Source organism: Galleria mellonella, unplaced genomic scaffold, assembly GCF_026898425.1.
Source record: "Galleria mellonella isolate WM207_F2 unplaced genomic scaffold, CSIRO_AGI_GalMel_v1 utg55, whole genome shotgun sequence".
NCBI classification, from domain to species: domain Eukaryota; kingdom Metazoa; phylum Arthropoda; class Insecta; order Lepidoptera; family Pyralidae; genus Galleria; species Galleria mellonella.
In genome coordinates this window covers 2,688,175-2,707,758 of record NW_026442115.1, presented here as the reverse complement: position 1 = coordinate 2,707,758, position 19,584 = coordinate 2,688,175, and the positions used below count along the sequence as shown (strand labels likewise).

At 31.1% G+C, this 19,584-nt stretch overlaps 1 protein-coding gene and 1 long non-coding RNA gene across 3 annotated transcripts in view; one reads left to right on the top strand and one right to left on the bottom strand.

Moving 5' to 3' along the window:
- LOC113521365 (3-phosphoinositide-dependent protein kinase 1) overlaps positions 1-19,584 on the bottom strand; it is a 99,982-nt gene that overhangs the window by 22,830 nt on the left and 57,568 nt on the right. The gene's annotated exons all lie outside the window — the stretch shown is intronic.
- Positions 1-19,584, top strand: part of LOC128201587 (uncharacterized) — a 48,569-nt gene that overhangs the window by 17,261 nt on the left and 11,724 nt on the right. For both annotated transcript variants that reach the window (XR_008253310.1, XR_008253309.1), the window contains exon 3: positions 18,745-18,860. This is a non-coding gene — a long non-coding RNA (uncharacterized LOC128201587). The remainder of the gene's footprint in view (positions 1-18,744; positions 18,861-19,584) is intronic.

The window sequence follows — 19,584 nt, the reverse complement described above, 5'->3', positions numbered from 1 at the left end:
TATAAATTCGTTAGAGACTAGTTTCCAATATACTACGACGTGGCTCGGCGAGGAATTCTGGGTCCAACTTTGCAACATTAATATCTAAAATGGCCACATTGTTTCGTTTGCTGGCGATACCGTTATTATATTTATTGCAAAAAGTCTTGGTCAGAACTTGAACTGCAGTCACAACAAGATTTTAATATTGTATGTGATTGGTTTATACCCTATTTTCAGACACTTAAACAATATAAAAGCTAATTTGTTTTACCTTATCTATCCAATTAAATTCCGTTAAATATTAAACTTCATAATTTCTAGGACAGCTCAAAATCATCTTGTCCATATCCTCAATTAAATACTGTTAAAAATACTAAATATCAGGGTATTACCTTACATAATACATTAAATTCTGTTCTAGGTCAATTAGTAAATAACGCCATATGGTGTTAAGTCCGCCATTTTCACCGTCTAAGTGTATTAAAGTTTAAGAAATAAATAACAGTAAAAATATAAAATTAATACACTAATTAAAATACTTAGACATATAATTAATAATAATACTTTGCCAACAGTTTCTTTCTCATTAGTACAATCTATAATTTCATATGGAATTTATATTTAAGTGGAGTTGCTAAATCTATTATAAAACCTATTGAAATCGCCCAACGTGCAGTTCTAAACGTTGCGACATTTAAATCAATATTATATCCAATTACTCAATTATATATTGATTGCAATATATTAACTGTATATATTAAATACTTTACCATCTATCAATCTCCTTAACTGAAATTAGTAAACCTCGCAAAGGAAATACCAGAAAAAAAGTCAACATTTAAGTTTACTAAACAAATTTTGTATCATTTAGCTCCCATTTTTTGCAACAAAACAGAAAATTATAATACAAAAATATATTATACAATTAAAAAAATCATATTCTTGCAATGTCCATTTCTCAATGCAAAATTCGTTTTAAATAAATTATGTACACATATTTACAAAATGAAACGTATGATAATTTCGAAAACCTTATCTTGCTTCACATCATATAACATAATATTTTAACACATATACTAACACAGCACACACAACACAACATACAAACACACACACACACTTACACATAAACACAGCAATAGATTGTAATCTATATACTGCCAAACTTGGTATTATTTTATAATGTGACAAAAAGGGAACGAACTGAATGTCCATTATAAAACCTACATATGACTTAATAAGGATGATATTGAAATATGTAACTAATTTAACATGCACCTATGTCTAAGACTTTATATAGAATTTAAACCTGTTTACAGAAAATAAAATATTATTATACTATCAAGTGTACATTAAAAACATACACACAATTACAAAAAAAAGGAGCCGATTCTGAGGTGCCATTTTTCTAAACTTATCTCTTGTTCTAATATTTTAATTTGATGTGTGTGAAATTTAGATTTAAGGAATGGGCAGCAGCGTCCTCCTCAAAACATCACTAAAGCCGAACTGCGGTTGCCATAAAAAGTCCCTTGCGACGTCCAGTTTTGCGGCTGACTGATGAATATGGAATACTGTTCTCACCTGTGGGCAGGAGCGCCACAGTACCAACTCCTTCCGTTAGACCGATTCAAAGTCGATTTGAAACTGCGCAGAGATCTTCTTCTATGAGGAATTGTTCGATTGATTTTCACCACCGTACAACCCGCCACAAACTAAAGTTTCATCCCAATCATCTGGACGAGTGGCGGTCTTCCACCGTGCGTTTTTCAAGGCACTTTCTTCCACGCACAACCATTCTTTGGAATCAACTTCCAGCAGCAGTATTTCCGAACCGATACGACAACATAACCTTCAAGAAAAGAGTATATTCCTTTTTAAAAGGCCGGCAGCACACCTGCAATGCCGCTGGTGTTGTGGGTGATCATGGGCGGCGGTAGTATTAAAATATTATTATACTATCAAGTGTACATTAAAAACATACACACAATTACAAAAAAAAGGAGAGCCGATTCTGAGGTGCCATTTTTCTAAACTTATCTCTTGTTCTAATATTTTAATTTGATGTGTGTGATGGATTACTATCTTATGGATTGACTGACTATAAATTTAATTTATAATATTTTTTACTTATAACTATTAGAAAATAAGTTCATATTAATCTTTAGGATAAAGATTTCGTATTAATATTAAATTGAAATTTTATTTTAGAGATACGTTTAGAGGAATGATGCTTCAGAAACGACTACCACTATAAGACAGCGGAGACATGAGGGATTGATGACTAAAGTGAAAAAATTGATGACTAAAGAGGATTGGGACACACTGACTTTAAACTATTATATCTCGGCTTTGGATAACTTTGCAAATTAATATATTTAATATATTATTAAATATAAATAACCAAGGCATAATCCAAAATTATATTCGAAATTATATTAATTATATTCACTGTCTACTTCTTGAGGGCTTAAACATTTTCTTTTTATATGTTAATGATAATTTGTGTTATAACTCATTGGTTAAAACTTATATTTATGTATCATTAATTAACGATACTTACACATATTTCTAACTAAATATTACAATCTCGTCCAAATTTGCTTTCACAGTTAATGTCAGGCAATTATTCGTCATTATCGAATAATAAACACTATTATTCTCTATTCGACGAAATTAAGCATAATGTCGAAAATTGTAGAATAGCGGCAAATCGCAGTAACAGCAATTCTAAAATACTATATATATATTCAATAATCGAATTAAATAAAATCTGAGCAGTTAAAATTCGAGCGTTCAAGAAAAATTCTATTCAACCAAGAGAAATGCTTTTTAAGCTTTATAGGTAGATGTACGAGATTATTGATGACTAAAGTAAAATTAAGATAGTATTTTTTTGTGAAACTAATTGCATATCAAACAGATCAAAAATTAACTATTATGCATAAGTAGAAATTAATCTACTTCTTTCAAAGCAATGAGTTTTTTTTATACAAGATAAAATAGCAAATAAGCTGACAGCTCACCTGATGGAAAGTGGTAACCGTCGCCTATAGACATGAGCAGTACCATCAGGTGTTACTCCTCTATACCCTGTAAATTCACTGCCATATTCCACGCTTCAAACCCAAACCGAGAGTGGGACTAAGACATTTTAGCGCTATAAAAATTTTAAATTTTACCAATACAAAAAATCATGTACCAAAATTTGTTCGTGTGCAGACATGGTGTAGTTATTATTTTATTATATGAATCTATAGATAAACAGTGAGTATAAAATTACTGTCAAAAAAAAATCGAGAAACTGCACCGATTGTTATACAAATGAGTTTGTCAATGATTAATGGGCTATTTATCATTAGTTAATATGATTACTGAATGGCATGCAGCCAATACACTGCCCATGAACAATATTGATAAAACGATACAAATACAACCCATGCGTTGTCTCATTGAAAAACAATTAATACATAACAAACATATTTTGTTGAGAGTAGATAGTGGGCCGGGTCGAAGTACAAGAATTTGTGCCAAGATAACAAACAGCTACATTATATTGTATGGATATAACAATAACAATTATGCAGTTCGAAAACGAAATAAGTACTAATGATAAACAAATATTTTGAGGGAACTGACAGCAAATGTGATAGTGGGAACTTCCGTTTGGTAATCTACACATTTTAAAACTGTCTCATTCTTTACATCGTTCATGCATTTATTGTTTCTACGATATTAAATCGAGTTGATACTGCAAATAAGTATGGAAGTATTTATTATAATTCAAAACGAAAATATTTTGAAATATTAATTCATGAATACAATAGCAATTTCATGCATAATAGTAGTATTTAAGAAAAATTTACTAGGACAACTGGACACGAAATATACTACAGAATTTGTCACAATGTGCGTGTAGAATGCGCTTATATCATTATCAGTTATCTTATATATCAATACATGAAGCAAAAACTTTGTACCCCTTTTTACGAAAATTGCGCGGACGAAGGAGTATGAAGTTTGGAACACTTATTATTATTATTATATATCATTATTATTTAGAGAAGGAGTGTAGAATGCTAATATTTTTTTTAAATTATGCATAAAAATACATTAAAAAAAAAAAAAAAAACATTACACACACTACCATGTATTTGACACACACATACGTATATATACTCTTTCGTTGATTGTTAGTCTATGGTCAAATTGAGAACATATCTGTTTGTCTTTAATATTGTCTATAGTCTTACTGAATGTCAAACATAACCATAATAAATTCATTTATTACAATATATGTTATGGTCGAATTTCGACCACGGGGCGATCACTAGTAATTATGTATGAGGTATTCAGTGTTTATGATAAATCCAAAAAAAGCTACAGTAATATTGTAAAATAAATTCTCAAAGGAAAACAATCATCATTCATTAGTAAATATAACAACGCGTAACTATTCATAGTTTCATCCCGCTATAGACAAATAGTTGGCACGGTTCTATTTTATCCTACAGTGAATTAAAAATAAACTGGGATTTGTATATAGGAAACTGACAAATCGGTAGAGGACAAGGAGTGCGGGGAGCTGCTGCTAGAGTTTTGAGACGCCACCGCATGCACATGGTATTCTGGCAGGCGGAATGCCTCCACCACTTAGGCAGCTTTACTCACTTCCCTCGCGTCTAGACATCGACCTCTACTAACGAACCACTTACTCTTCTAATTTCAATCTTAGTGCCATCTCTTAAGTCCTCTATTTCTTCGAGGAAGTTCTAACATCAATGCTTAATAAAAACGGGCTCGCTGTCCTCGAAAAGTGCATTGATCTCGGGGCGCGTCCTTCTGTAGCACAAAAATCGCTGCACGTGAATCCAGTGTCCCTTTTTTATGCATTTGACGGAAATATGTAAGAGTGAGATGCAAGAAACGTGGTAGGCAGGATGCGCGTGGCGGGCTACGGCCAATACACCCAAGCGAGCGCAATGAACGACTATTAAAGTGGAAGGTATCACGCTACGTTTTGGCGCCAATATAGCCGTTGTACCGTAATATTATTTATTGGCTCTTACAAATATTTTTTACATCATACGTTTGATATAATAATATAAGTACCCTATATTTAATCAAGGTTTAAAGTTAGTATATGTAGGAAAATATTTAAGGTGTAGTCAAAAGACACGATTCTTCTAATAATTTCTCAACAAAACTAAAAATTACGGAAAATTCATTTACTCTTCTTAATAAAAAAATATAGCTAGTTTTACATATTTTGTTTCCGTGTAAGCCCTATATGCAATAGTTATCTGTATTAAAATATTTTATAATACAAACAATATAAAAAACCCAATATTGCATTGATAAATCTGAAAATGCTAAAACACAATGTGCTCTTCCCGCCAAAAGCTCTCCAAAATGGCGGCAACCACGTGCTATGTATGTACACAAATAATACCGCAGCACCATTCCATGACCATATTGTACACATTTGCAAAGTATCTAATAAAATCTTTATAATGGAAACCACGTGACATACGAGTATGAAGTAATGTCTTGCGATTGCTGTCAAGCATGCCACTGTGTAATTGGTGCATTAATTGTAATGTTCATACTTGAAATACATAAATTTTTAGTTCCTATTCAAAATAATGTTTTATAGAGTAGTAGTGTACATTCATAAAACATTATTATCAGTCCATGATATATCAATTTTTTTATTAACTGTTAAAAACTCCTAACTACTAAAAATATAGTCTCCACAATCTAAAAAACAATAATTTACGTATTCATAACTACTATTCTTATTTATAAATGTTAGGGTACCATTAAATATTAGTAATCAATGCATTTAAAGTAACCACCTTCACAAAACAGAACACTACAAAAGAAGACTCATTGTTATTCGGAACCCAGTTTATCTTTAAATTTTCTTGGGAAATAAGTCGGAGACTTCAAAGATTGTTAATACAAAAACGGCGAGGGTGGCAGCGTTATAAGGTGCAGTCTGATGTATGGGTGCAAATTCCACGAAGGACGAGATGCCTGCCGATACATTCAACTTAGCCTGACCGGCTCGACCGCTCGCAAAGCTATGCAGTGACCGTTTCGTTTGAAACTGCAAGCAAATAATGCAGACGATAACGTGGAGCGTCAGTTATAATACAATTGGTTGGTACTAGTCAAATTTTATTTCTTCAAAATAGACCTATATAATAGAACTATGAACAATAAAAACAACCTTTATTTATATATTTTTTAACAATAGATATATTCCTGCATAGCTTTTAAATTCAATAAACACAATATAAATATTTAAGATTACAAAAGGCGTAAGGATATAATAGCAATTATGTACCGATAATGATACAATATGTAACGAAATATCATTACATATTCTACTATTGTATTTTGTCAATATGAACCTCAAATTGTTTATTTTTAGGCTATTTGGGCAAAGCGTTATTGGCACATAGGTACCCATTAAAATAAAATATTAACAAATACAACCTGTAAGCAAGTTAATGAGTTGGCACATAATTGATGACAAATTTTAATGAGTTTTAGTACAATTTTACTATCATTAAAATATCTACAATAATATGAAAATGAGTAGGTATATCTCTAGTACAAGTACCTATTTAAGTATATTGCACGAAAAGTCAAAGTTACGGAAAGTTAAGGACAAAATATTAAATGGTTTGCAGATGCTTTAAACTTTTTAAACCAAGGAGTACATTGTCTTGGAAAACTTAATGCGGTCGTTGTCATCCTCGTAGCCTTGAAGTAAAGAAAAACCTTGGTTTTCTGCGCGTTAAATTGAAAAAGGTCCATGACCCACCATTGGCGGAATTATAAATTTTATGGGCAATAACGCTTCAATTAATTAAATATTTAAAATTGCTTGTTAAAAGGGAGGATTATAAATGTATCATGTTTTTACGATAAAATATTGTTTATATATTATACTTAAGTAAGATAAAATTTATGTTACCCATACATTATATATTGATGGAAATAGATTGACATGAAAGATTAAATAAATAATATTAACAAAACCATGTTAGATAAATACCTATTATGCCAGTATATCTGCTTTATTGAATGTTTGGCTTTCATTATTTAATAATTTAAACTTCAGAGTATAATATTATATTATACACGATTTTTAATACGTTGTTTTTTATTGTTGAAATAGATCAAGATAATTTGGCGCCAAAAACCGCGTCATTGAACTACGTAGCCGCGCTGACCACTTATAGTAAAAAACAAACAAAAACATAGTCATCACGTTCACGTGGCGGCGTATTCCCATCATTATTTTGATTGCCGGATATTATGAAATCTAGCAGGCTGATGGGGTTCGAATCTGTTCCAACTACAATGCTGGTTAACAAAAATATATAGGTATTCTATAATCAATATGTATGTTTTGTTTATTTATATATACATCATATCATTCAATTAATAAAAAAGTATTACAAAAAAAAAATCGTAAATAAAATCTGTTATAAAAAAAAAACAGTATTAGAAATAAATTGATCGTTGAAATCTTATACAGATGCGCAAGTTGGGTGTTCTGAATCAAGCACTAAGAATGTGGTAAGATTTTAGGGTTATCAATTTTATTTCACTAAAATGAATAAACGTAAAATTATAATATAGTTAACTTTAAAAATATAACTATAAATCCTTGACAATATACATAATCCCTCAAATTATATCGTCAATGTAACAGGTCGATAGAGTTTAGTGTCTGCTATATCCATTATTAAAATTATTATTTTTTATAATAAAGAAAATTATTACAGTTGTTTCCAGTTTTATTTTATTTTCTACTTTTCAGTAATTTTACTTCAATTATTGAAAGAAATATTTCAATAAATAAAATAAAACAATTTCTTACTGCTGTTAATATTTTTCTTTGCACTAGCTCCACTTACAAATAGTACCTAATGACATTTTAATAAAAATCTTTACAAAATGTAGTTGCAAACAAAAATATATACATCCCGTAGCGTTACTTTAGTGAAATAGTGTGCAAACCCTAGTGAGGCCGGCAATGAGTAAAGAGGATAGCTGCGTCGGCGACTGCGGTCGTTAGCCGAAGTTGCATGCTACTGCATCGTTTGCGAGAGGCGGCAACATTCCGAACATTCCAAGTCCCGTCTTAGACACCCGCCGCTACTATGCACCATTCCCGTCCGCTCTGAATTCACCGACAAATCTACTTCCGGAAAAATACTCGGCATTGTTTTAAATAAATCTATTCTACAGACACTTTGAATAAGTATTCATATTTAATTCAAAATAAAGAAAATTAAGACATTGTTGGAACTGAAAATCTTCACATTTAGTATAATTATAGTATAAATAAATACGAATACGTATTTATACTATAATACGTAAGGACGACTTTTTAAATTCTATTGCTGAATACTGAAGATTTAATATATAAACAGTTCTAGTCGTGAGTCGAAAGTCTGTCTAGAAGGAATAAAATGGAATGTGTCTAGCGAAAGTACATTGTTGAGCGAATACTATTTATTATAATAAGCGTTTTTGTTGCCGCATCTTTGTAAAAGTGGTTCATACAAATGATCTAAATGAATTACTAGACGCAAACTTCATGGTTTTCATCGTCATGAGAATTTAAAAAATATTCAATATTTCTTGGATACTTTGAACTTATGTGATTACTACTTATTACATTGTTATTATAAGTATTTTCAATAATAAAACGTATTTAATTTATATGTAATATACAATCAATCCATTAAAGTCCCACTACCGGGATACGGGTTTATCCTTGTAAAAGATATTAGCCTAATATTACCAGCTTGGCCTGGCGACTTAGTTTATTGCGTTATTTGAGTGTTTCTTCTCTAGTATTTAGTGTGTTGTACTAAATTCCTAGCTTTTATAGTATTCTCATTACGTCAAGGTTATTATTTATTTATTTCAATAACTTTATTGTCCAAATAAAAATATGGTATTATGTATTCTTATTCTGTCACTATTAGACACACCCATACGTACCCACACACATGGACAGACACATTTTATAGTAATTGTTGGTTCATAACGAGATTACAGATATATTTCACAACATAAATGAACTGTTCAAGGATACCACAGGGGCTCAGTGGGCACTTAATGCGTCATCGCTGTGTTCAGGTTATAGACCCAGTCATTCACCCGCACTCTTAAAGCACTCGCTTCGATGCCCCATCATAAAAAACGGCAACTGACCAGAGATGGTATGGACTTTATATTAAATACGATGGTTAAACAAGCTCATAGCTCCTTAGATAATTTACAAACGTATATCATACCTTTCATGCTGTTTTGTTTGTTGTATTCTTAGTACGAAAACAAACTGGTTTCCTTGAAGATACCTTTATTTAACTAAAGTTACACAAAATATAATAACAACTTGAAAGTGAACACCTTATTTAAGCGAACAACTGCTACTACAGGGTTCTCTTGGGAGTAATCAGAAACATACAGGTTATAAAGTTCAAGGTACATTTACATATTTACACGAAAATTTCCTAAAGAATGACATTACGAAAGAAACTTTCCTTTTTAGGCTTCGGAAACAATACAAAAGTGCTTTGTGTCGTTATTTTGAAACGGGCCCATCAATCACGGTTCGATTAGCTGAAGGAGAGTGAAGTAGTGCTCACGCTTTTGTCGAGTGTTTTGACGGCATAACAAATATCTAAAGATTAGACGCCATCACAGACTGTTCTGTTTACAATTACATATAAAAATATGGTCAAAAGAAAAAAGAAAGGTTTAGTCAAAAGAAAAGAAGATATTGGAATAAAACTATACAAATACAGTCGTTAACTCTCTATAACCTTAGATTCCTTTTAAGGTAACAAAAAACACAAAAAATACCATTTATTTTATGGCATCCCATTTTAAATGATTATAAATCAAATTCTTTGAACTTAGCTATTTTAAAATAATATTTGTACTTAACTGTGGTATTATTTAATAGCCAAAAACAATAATTTCACGAAACCTTGGTGACTTTTGTACAGAAACTATGAATCATTGCTTTATACCATGAAACATGAAAACATTATCTTAATTTTTAACTTTAAATAAAAATTTATTTTAAATTCGCTACTATAGTTGATTTTATAAATATTTTCTTTAGACTTTACATTTAATTATTTTTTTTAACTGTTAATGATCCATTTTACTAAATATACACTCCTCCATAGGCTACAAATAGCATAGAATATTTTCCTTGGTTTCAATAAATAAATATAATATTTGCTAAACTAAACGAAAATATTAAAGATTACAAAGAGATATGAAGGATGTGTTGGATCTTTTTATATTGGAATGATGAATTATATATGTTATCGTAATAGATAGATAGATAAACACTTTATTTTAGCCATTTATGACACATTATTTTAGCCAACACATGTAAATTAACAAATGGGTTTATACAATCAGATTATTTACACTTTCTTAAATATAAAACAAAAGATAAAGTATGAATAGTTACCATTGTACAATAATATTAGAGATGATATTATCAAAGATGCGTAAGTGCAGGACATTATTTTTATTTTCTTCTAAATTAACTATTTCAAATGTTTAAAAGATTGAAGAGCATATTAGAATATTTCTACAGATTCTTACCTACCTCTATCTTCGATAACTCCAGATTAATAATAACTTTGAAGCTATTTTCTGTGTATTTTTATGCTGTCTGCTGTCCGTGGCATTGTCACTCACAAATGATTGGATCAATCTCATTGTGGCTCTAAACTCAATATTACCATTCATTATAATGCGATTTTTGTTAATTTTGACTTTATCAAAATTTCCATTATTTTAGTTTAAGTTAAGAACTTTTATCATACATTTTGAGATTCGGCTCACTTTGCCTTGTTTTTACAGATTTTACGAGCAACACAAACAACATTAATATACATAACAAACAAATAGTATTAGGTCTGTGGTTCAACGTTCGAAGTCCATACAGAGTAAAGCGTGGTAGGTGTGGGTGGTCGCGGTGAGTCAGCGATTGCGACGGCGGCGTCGCACGCGCATACTCGCGAGCTCCATTGTCCGCGCCCATTCACGAGTTCAGCCGGCGGCCCCGTGGCGCCTTCGCAAGATCTCACTGCATGCACATATTGGGAAACAATCGTTGTCGCGAATAGCTCACAGCGTCAACATCTGTTGCAATTTAGACACCTTAAACGCGCTCATACTAGCGATAGACAATCTCAATTATTGTACATTTAAACAATTTCTAATATTTCTGAATTATACCCTGTAAATGCTCTTCTAGCTACGAATTAAAACACTGATCATAGAACAAATTTCAAATACAAAGCATTTTTAAATTGTAGTAGAAAAAAAATTTTAGAACACGAGTTCAAATGGTGGAACCCAAGTTCAACCACTGTTTCAAAATACTTTTTTTTTCGACCTATAAATTAAGACCAATAATCTAAGGATTAACTTTAGACAGATAGTAGTTCTATCAGAATCCAAATGAATTTTAATGAATTTCAAAGAATTTTATTTCATTTTGCTCCGAAATTTCAAAAAAAAAGGTAAATTAAAGATAAATATTTGATAAATTGTTGCATAAATTTGATTTTTATAACATCAGTGATTTTAATTTAACGACAATAAGTCAGGGCGTCGAAAAAAACTACGTAAGTAGTGGGTAAGCTAAGAGGAAAATGTCTCCAAACAAAAAATAAACAAATAAAAGGAACCACTACACACCGATCGAATGACTCAGTGATGACAGATCATTTGTTTATTTATATTTTCAGATATAACCTAATGAGATCGACCCGTTTTAGGTGTCAACGTCCTTCCATGTATTTAGTGTATTCTTACATTAAGGTGGGTCTGAAGAAATATATTTCCCCTAATGACATACATAACTTTATTTACGAAGTGTGCAGTCTCTGAAAATACATACTTAAAAGTTATTTTGTCTCTAATATAACAAGGAAAAACTCTTGTTCTGTTTTCCTGTATTGAAAGGTTCCTATTTCAATTACAAAATGTCAACAACGTGTATCTATTAGTTACCTACGCAGTTATCAGTTAGTTAAATTAGCTTTTTTCACACTATACTATAATATTTGTCATAAATGTACTTATGTTTTCGTTTAGGCATAGAATGGGCCACTCATTCTTTTCCCGTGGGTGTCGTAAGCGTCGACTAAGGGGACTTACTGGTTGAGGGACGGGCAGCAGTATCCCTTTTAAAACATCACCAAAGTCTAACTGCCTTGCCAACTCGTCTACCAAGCGCGGCAACTACTGGCAAAACATGGCTAAGGTAGTTCAGTAGTGGGCAGTTAACGTCGAATGTAATAATAAAATAATAAATCCTTATATTACGATTTATTTATAATATATGAGAATATCATTTAATACAAGATCAATAAACAGTTCAATATTTTTATCAACAAAAAATTCGACAATTAGGGTATATTGTAATTCACAGTGTATACAGTGTTTATTGACTATACGAATATAAATTAAAACTATCAAGTACTATCATCCAAAACCCATATTAAAAAAAATGTATATATGTTTTATCTAGCTATCAGATAAACAAATGGACAGATTTTGATTAAATTTTGTTTGGAAACAACTACGAGACTATCCTGAGAAAGGTCAAGAGAAAAGAGACATTATCTAATTATTAAAGAAAAATATATTAATTCAATGGGAATTAAGTTGAATGAGTGAAAAGTTGTATAATAGGTACAGAGTTCTTAAAAAAAAAAAAAAAAACAATCAAATATATATGTATATTACATGAATATTTTCTACGATACTGCTGTCTGGCTCATGTACATTAGCGTCCATTTTGGAAGCGAGACGAGACGTCGGGCAGACAGACGGTTTATTTTAGCCCCTCTTAAGACTTACTGTTTAATTATGCTCCACATGTCTTATTCTGCAGAGTACGTATCCCCTTATAAATATATTTTATCTGAATGAATAAACAGGTAAGTACTTAAAAGAACTCTCAACTCAATTATAATAAAAGAGTCTGTCTGGATTCTGAGGTCATGTCAAAGTTATTGTACGAGTATCTTCTTTGCCCATAAATTCGTATTTCATATACTCTGGTAAATATATTAGGTATATTTAATAACTAATAATATTTAATATTTCTTAAAGATGTCAAAAATAATATAAAATTTTTGTATAATAAAAAGAATTTACAGGCATACAAAATTCCGTAGTCAAATGACTAAAACTGTAGTGTCTTTAATACTCGTAGTACTTCAATAAATACAATAAAGTATAATTATTGTGGTCTCTAAAGTATATATTGACTATAGTTCCAAGTACATATTTTGTTCTCCAAAAAAGCAATTTCAACAAAAATTTTATAGGATGTACAATTGGGGGTAAATGAATGTAAATTCAGAATGGCAAGGGGGTCTTTATACACATACAAACTAAATATAGTCAAATTGAGAATTCTCTTTGCGAATCCTTAATAAATACATGTCTAACACGCTCTAGGACGATTTTTACACTCTCATTATATATAATATTTTGCAATATTATTGTTAAGACTATTGTATTATAAATTCTTTATGTACAATAAAGATTTTAAAACACAATATAGTTAAAACTAATATTTTATCTGTATATTTATAATTTTATATAAAATATTTGCCCTCTTAACTTTTAGATGTAACATTTAATCTACAAACACTGTTTCCCACTGTTAATACAGTAGGATCATACAAACTTGAAACTACGCATTTGTATTGTGGGGAGAGTTTGGCTTCGTACATTCACCCGAGACATCCCGAGAGCCGCCCTTAGGGTTCAGCGAGCGTGTAGATCCCTAACTAATTTTGCCCTTTTCCCCTCGCGGCGCCCCAGACGTGACGCGCCGCGACCGTCTGACACAGCCCATCTGTTCACAATCTCAGTCCAGACTTGAGACTAACTTGATTAATGTTTTATTTAATTCAAAAGATTTAGGTATCTAACTTTTTTGATGACTTTATAGATACCCGTATAAACATTGTTTTGTTACCTACTAGAATATAGAGTGGATAAAATGTCCGGTAATGTTTATTTAATTTTTTTAAAACTCGATATTAGACTTTGTCAATCCTATAATACTATGTGTATGACAAATTTCATTACAACTGGTCAAATTTAGGTGCCAAAAAAAACAAACAAACTCAATTTCACATTCAAAATATAAATACTTTTGTTAATATTAGATATTTATACAGTTCATAATTTATTCAATATAAATATTGTATGTTAAATGTATTTTAACAGTATTTTAAGAGTGTTCTGTCATAGTTTTATAGTATTCGCTAACAATTTTATACGTTTTTACATTGTTTTTAGTAGCCTAATCTACTTACCTGGTTCTATACTGCAGTCCCCGGTTTTTTTTTGTAAGCTTTTAGTCTAAGTTCACCTTGATAGGAGGTAGATATCCCAAATTTACAATCTAGGATAAGGATTGCATTGCATTGCATAGATATTTTACCTGGAACAAACAAAATAATAATAAATGAGAATATAAAAATATTATGAGTATTAAGGAGTATATGTATTTCCAAATGCCATTCTAATTGTTTCTAGTCTTTCCACCTTATTCATAAAAAAATAAAGCTTTCTACAAACCTATTTTAATTATTATACTGTTTTATCACTTTTTTTTAAATTGAGAATTTAATAAAAGAGCAAGAAACGAAACAGTTCAATAGCTAGTTTTATGAGAGGTCTGAGGTTTTTATGAATAAAAAAGTTTATCTATTATAGAAAATAAAAAAGTAAGGGCAACGTGTAGAAATAAACTCACAAATACTGGCACATTATGTACCAACCATAAACGTTAACAAAAATATTAACGGGGTGTATAATAGAGTAATAAAGCAATAAAATTCAAAGTATGAAGCAATTATATCGCCCCATGTCGGCGTGACATCCGTTTAATTTGGCCTTGGCGGACCGTTGTTTATTAGATCTTGATATGAGCCTCGCGAAATCTAATAAGATTTATAACGATCCAAAAACACGAAATGCAATATTATTAAGTGTGTGATACAGATAAAAATGGAAATATATGAAATTATTAAATTTCAAGATGTCGTGGAAAGTGGCAATTAAGAGAAAACTTAACTATTTATTTAATTATACTATCTTTTGTTACAATATGACTCAGAATTTTTTATACTTATTTAAAAAAATTATGAGTACTTACACAAATTTAAAAAGAGAAACTAATAGACACAAATGTACAGTTAAAAGTGCTAGTTCCAGATTTTAAACACGGATTCCTTAGATTATAAATAAGGAGGCTTCACATCGGCACACATCCGTAACTCGGCGGTAAAACTAATTTTCTATATTAAGAGAAGTAGCTACTTAATATGTATAAAATTATCTAAATATAAATTTCTCTAACAGTTATTATAAACATAAAAATAATAGAAATGTGAAAGTGAGTTTGTTTGTTAGCTCTTGACACCTTAATGATACGACAAATCGTCTTGGAATGTGCCATACATATAATATTTAGTATAAAAAAGGATATAAGCTAATTTCAACCCGTAATATCCCGATTGCGTAACACCAACCAGACAATAATGACATGTGGACAAAGTCGCGGGCACAGCCAGTTATTTTATAAATTACTGGTCTTAATTGTATATTTTAGACATTATAGAATTTCAATCGTGACTATAAAATACATGATTTAATTTAGAAAACCAGTAAGCCGGGAATAGAGGTCGTTGTGCGTCTCGACGCCTCGCCGTCTGCTCACCTTGGATAGGTGAACCCACCTCGAGCGCTACAATCTGGCACACTCAACTTATGTTAAAAGTCGTCATCTACATTCATATACACCAAAACGTAAGCTTAACCCGTTACTTTCACTGGACATCCAAATAAATATTGTTTTCAAACGGGTTTCTACGCCACGCTACGATTCGAAAACGTATTTTCTACGTCAGCACTGTGATATAGATAACAGGGCCAAATTATTAAATTATAGATACGCTCTCTGCACCCGCCGAATGGACACATACGGGCTTCCATTACTCACAAACCCATAACACAATAGCACCTAATAACTGATTTTCAATAATCGGCCCACATATTTGAAGAATAAATCAATATTAATTCTTTATGTGAATGACTTGCTAAACAAAAATTATTATACCATTGCATATGAAGATTTGTACAATTGAGACAATTTATGGACAAAAGAACCACCTGGGAATGTGAGAATATATAATACAATGTTAGTGTAGCGTAAATTGCTGGCACGTGTAAATCCGATAAGAGTGTAAGTTACGCTCATAGATGACTTGCTTACGCGCACTTTTTAACGATTATTCACAGTTGTAGAGCCGACAAACTCAATCTCTACTTGATTGCATAACTGCAGCTGTTACTAACTTACTACAGAAGTAGAAAAATATTGTGTGATTTGTATGATACACGTGCTTAGTATGTTACAATACAACCCAGCACGTGTATAATATTCAACTGCATTAACCCGTTATCAGCAACAAGAAATAATATTAGTGATCACGAAAAGCAATGAAACTTTCCATTATCAGCGTGAAAACAAACAGGAGCGTAGTAGCATGTGGAAGTTCTAAGATCGTTCAACTAAGTCCAAACGCACGTTTCACGCTACATAAAACTAATTAAACAACGTTTGTTTATTGATAAAGAATTGTAAATCGTAATTTTTGTTTATGATACACATGATAAAGTACTGATAGTAATTAAAAACATAACATCCACTGCCACTGTGTCACAAACCTATATAGAACGTAATAATTATAATATTAATGATCATTATATATTATGTAACAAATACAGGTTCTGGGACTATAAAATTTATAATCGACTTTAAACGCAAAAAAAATGAGCTTTGTCTGATCTAATTCCGGTTCGCAAAATGTCAAATACTTTAAATACCTACTACTACATGAAACGAATTCTACATCAATGGCAACTTGGTTTTATCAAGTAACTTTAATAGATACCTACATGAATTGACATATTCTTTCAAATATATTATAAGGCATGTATTTTATACCAGCTGTTTACCGGACCTACTGTCTAAATTTCGTTAAGGTACTAACAAAAAAAAATGTGTAAAATTACCTGTTTATGAATAGCTCTCCCTATAAAGGTTTAGTCCACTGATATAAGCAGCTATCTATCTAATACGAAAAGTACCAAACTATGTTTTACAATAATATAATTCTTTAAATTCAATGACCTTATCCAAACATTGAATTGCAATTTTACCCTTTTTGAACATAAATTATAGTAATCTTTATTATTGAAAGTAGATCTAGATTTTCTATATATATAAACCAAGGCTAGTTTACATATACTTTATATGTGTAAAGACACATAAAGTATATGTAATCTAGCTTTGGTTTGTAATAATTTTATGTAATAATTGTATTAATTTTTATAAAACTTTTTTCATAAAAATAAATACACTATTCTGACAAAGAGACAATAATTCGTTATTTATAAATTTATATACATTATCATGTAATTATATGCCAAAAAACAAATAGCAGCAAAAGTCATTTCAAACAACTCCTAAGGACTCGATACCGCTTGTGAGATTAGGATCATCGGCAATTTTCATAGCCCGTTTTTGAACTGAGTTAAGAGGAGCAAGCTGGGATCCAGGTGCTCCGGTCCACAGATGAGAGTAGTGCTCCACGAGAAGCCAGATTAACGACTTATACAATCACAGTTTTTGTCTCGAGCTTTCGTTCTATTGAGCACCTCGAGCTTTTTCGACGCCAGCTTGTCTCTGTCTTATATAGAGATCTGTCTAAAGTTGGTGTCATAAGTCAATATATCTTCATATAAACTTAACTGATCAAGATGTTTATTAATTAGGTTCTACAGATCGTGTACGAAATCGTGTTGTATGTAAAAATGATTTGTAAGAAGACTACTTATCAGATCTGGGAATTGACTAATCTTATTCAGAGCTTTTATAACTTTTGGTTACCAAAGGATGGCAACGTTGCAATTATATGTTAATTTTAAAAAATAATTAAATATTTTTATTGTACCTGATTATAAGTTTTCTACTGGCGGATGAAAACTTAAATCATATATTACATTTATCATTGGTCATTCTATAAATCCAGATTATATAGACAAAGTCGTAGGCAAAAACTAGGTAATGTGCAACTTTTTATAAAATGACAGTGTTTATGGCTAGATATTGAATTTTTTTATATATTAAAGGCACAAATATGATTCTATAATAATCACAAATGCGACATTGCGTGCTATAATGTATAAATTGTTAAATGGATTTGTATGAAATCTAACAATGTAAATTTCCATAATAAATTGTATATATTTAGCGTATTGTTGATCTTGTGTTTGTATTATGATTTCTTCAGGGTCAGCAAGTGGTGAGGTGACCATCATTGTCATTAGACATCCGTTAGTCATCAGATGTTGCGTCGTTTGCTACCGCCACTTAGTTACAAACAAATATGTACTAAAACATTAGATTTTGAAATGTAATCTTAAACTGAGTAGTCAGAAATATTTTGTGCAAATGTTGTAGTGAACGTAACAGTCAAGCAAACACCATGTATCGAAATACATGTAAATGGGAAAATTTTATTAACGTTAAATTCACTGTCCAGATATATCTCATTTGAACTACATGACATAACGGACATGTCGGCCCTATTGTTTCAGAACGCGCGCGTCGTATGCGTACTTTGAACCCGGCGCCGCGGTCGCGCGCCGGGGACGTCGCCACCGGGGTGGCCGGACGCGACGCGGCCCGGCGGCCCGCGGTGCAACAATAATTTGTATGTTTATTAACTTGCAGTGCTCGCATCCATAAAGGTGACCTATTGAACGAGTCCAAGCTCGTTTGCTTACGCCTTAACAAAATTGAGTTCCTGTGCCCACCACGTCCTCTACCATATGAGATCCTGGCTATTATTTTTGTTTGTAGTATATTTTCTATATTTGCAGGCCAATTAATTAATTAGGCTACAAATATAAACTAATTTTGTAACCTCTACATGAGTTATCGAGAAATTTGGTATTTTGCAAATTATCCAACAGGTTTACTCTTGAATCTAACATCGATATCAATCCGATCTATTGCCAATGACAATTTTGTACTGCACTCAACGACTAGGAATTAGGTTAGAATTGAGATCAGTTTGCAATATGGAATTGCAATATCAGAACAATATGGAACTATTATGTCGCTAGTGTTGCCATATCGATTTATCGGAATTTATTTAAAGAGTAACTTTACAGGTAGAAGTGTAATGGTGCGATTACCATATTGTTATAGGATCATCAGATTTACATATAATTATTTATGTAAATTTGATTATACGAGCGTCTGATAACACACTAACAAACTACAGGCTTCAAAGCCTGTAGTTTGCCAAATTTCTATATTATATATATATATATATATATATATATATATATATATATATATATATATATATATATATATATATATATATATATATAAAAGTAAATTTTCCATTTTAGTAAAATATCCGAAAA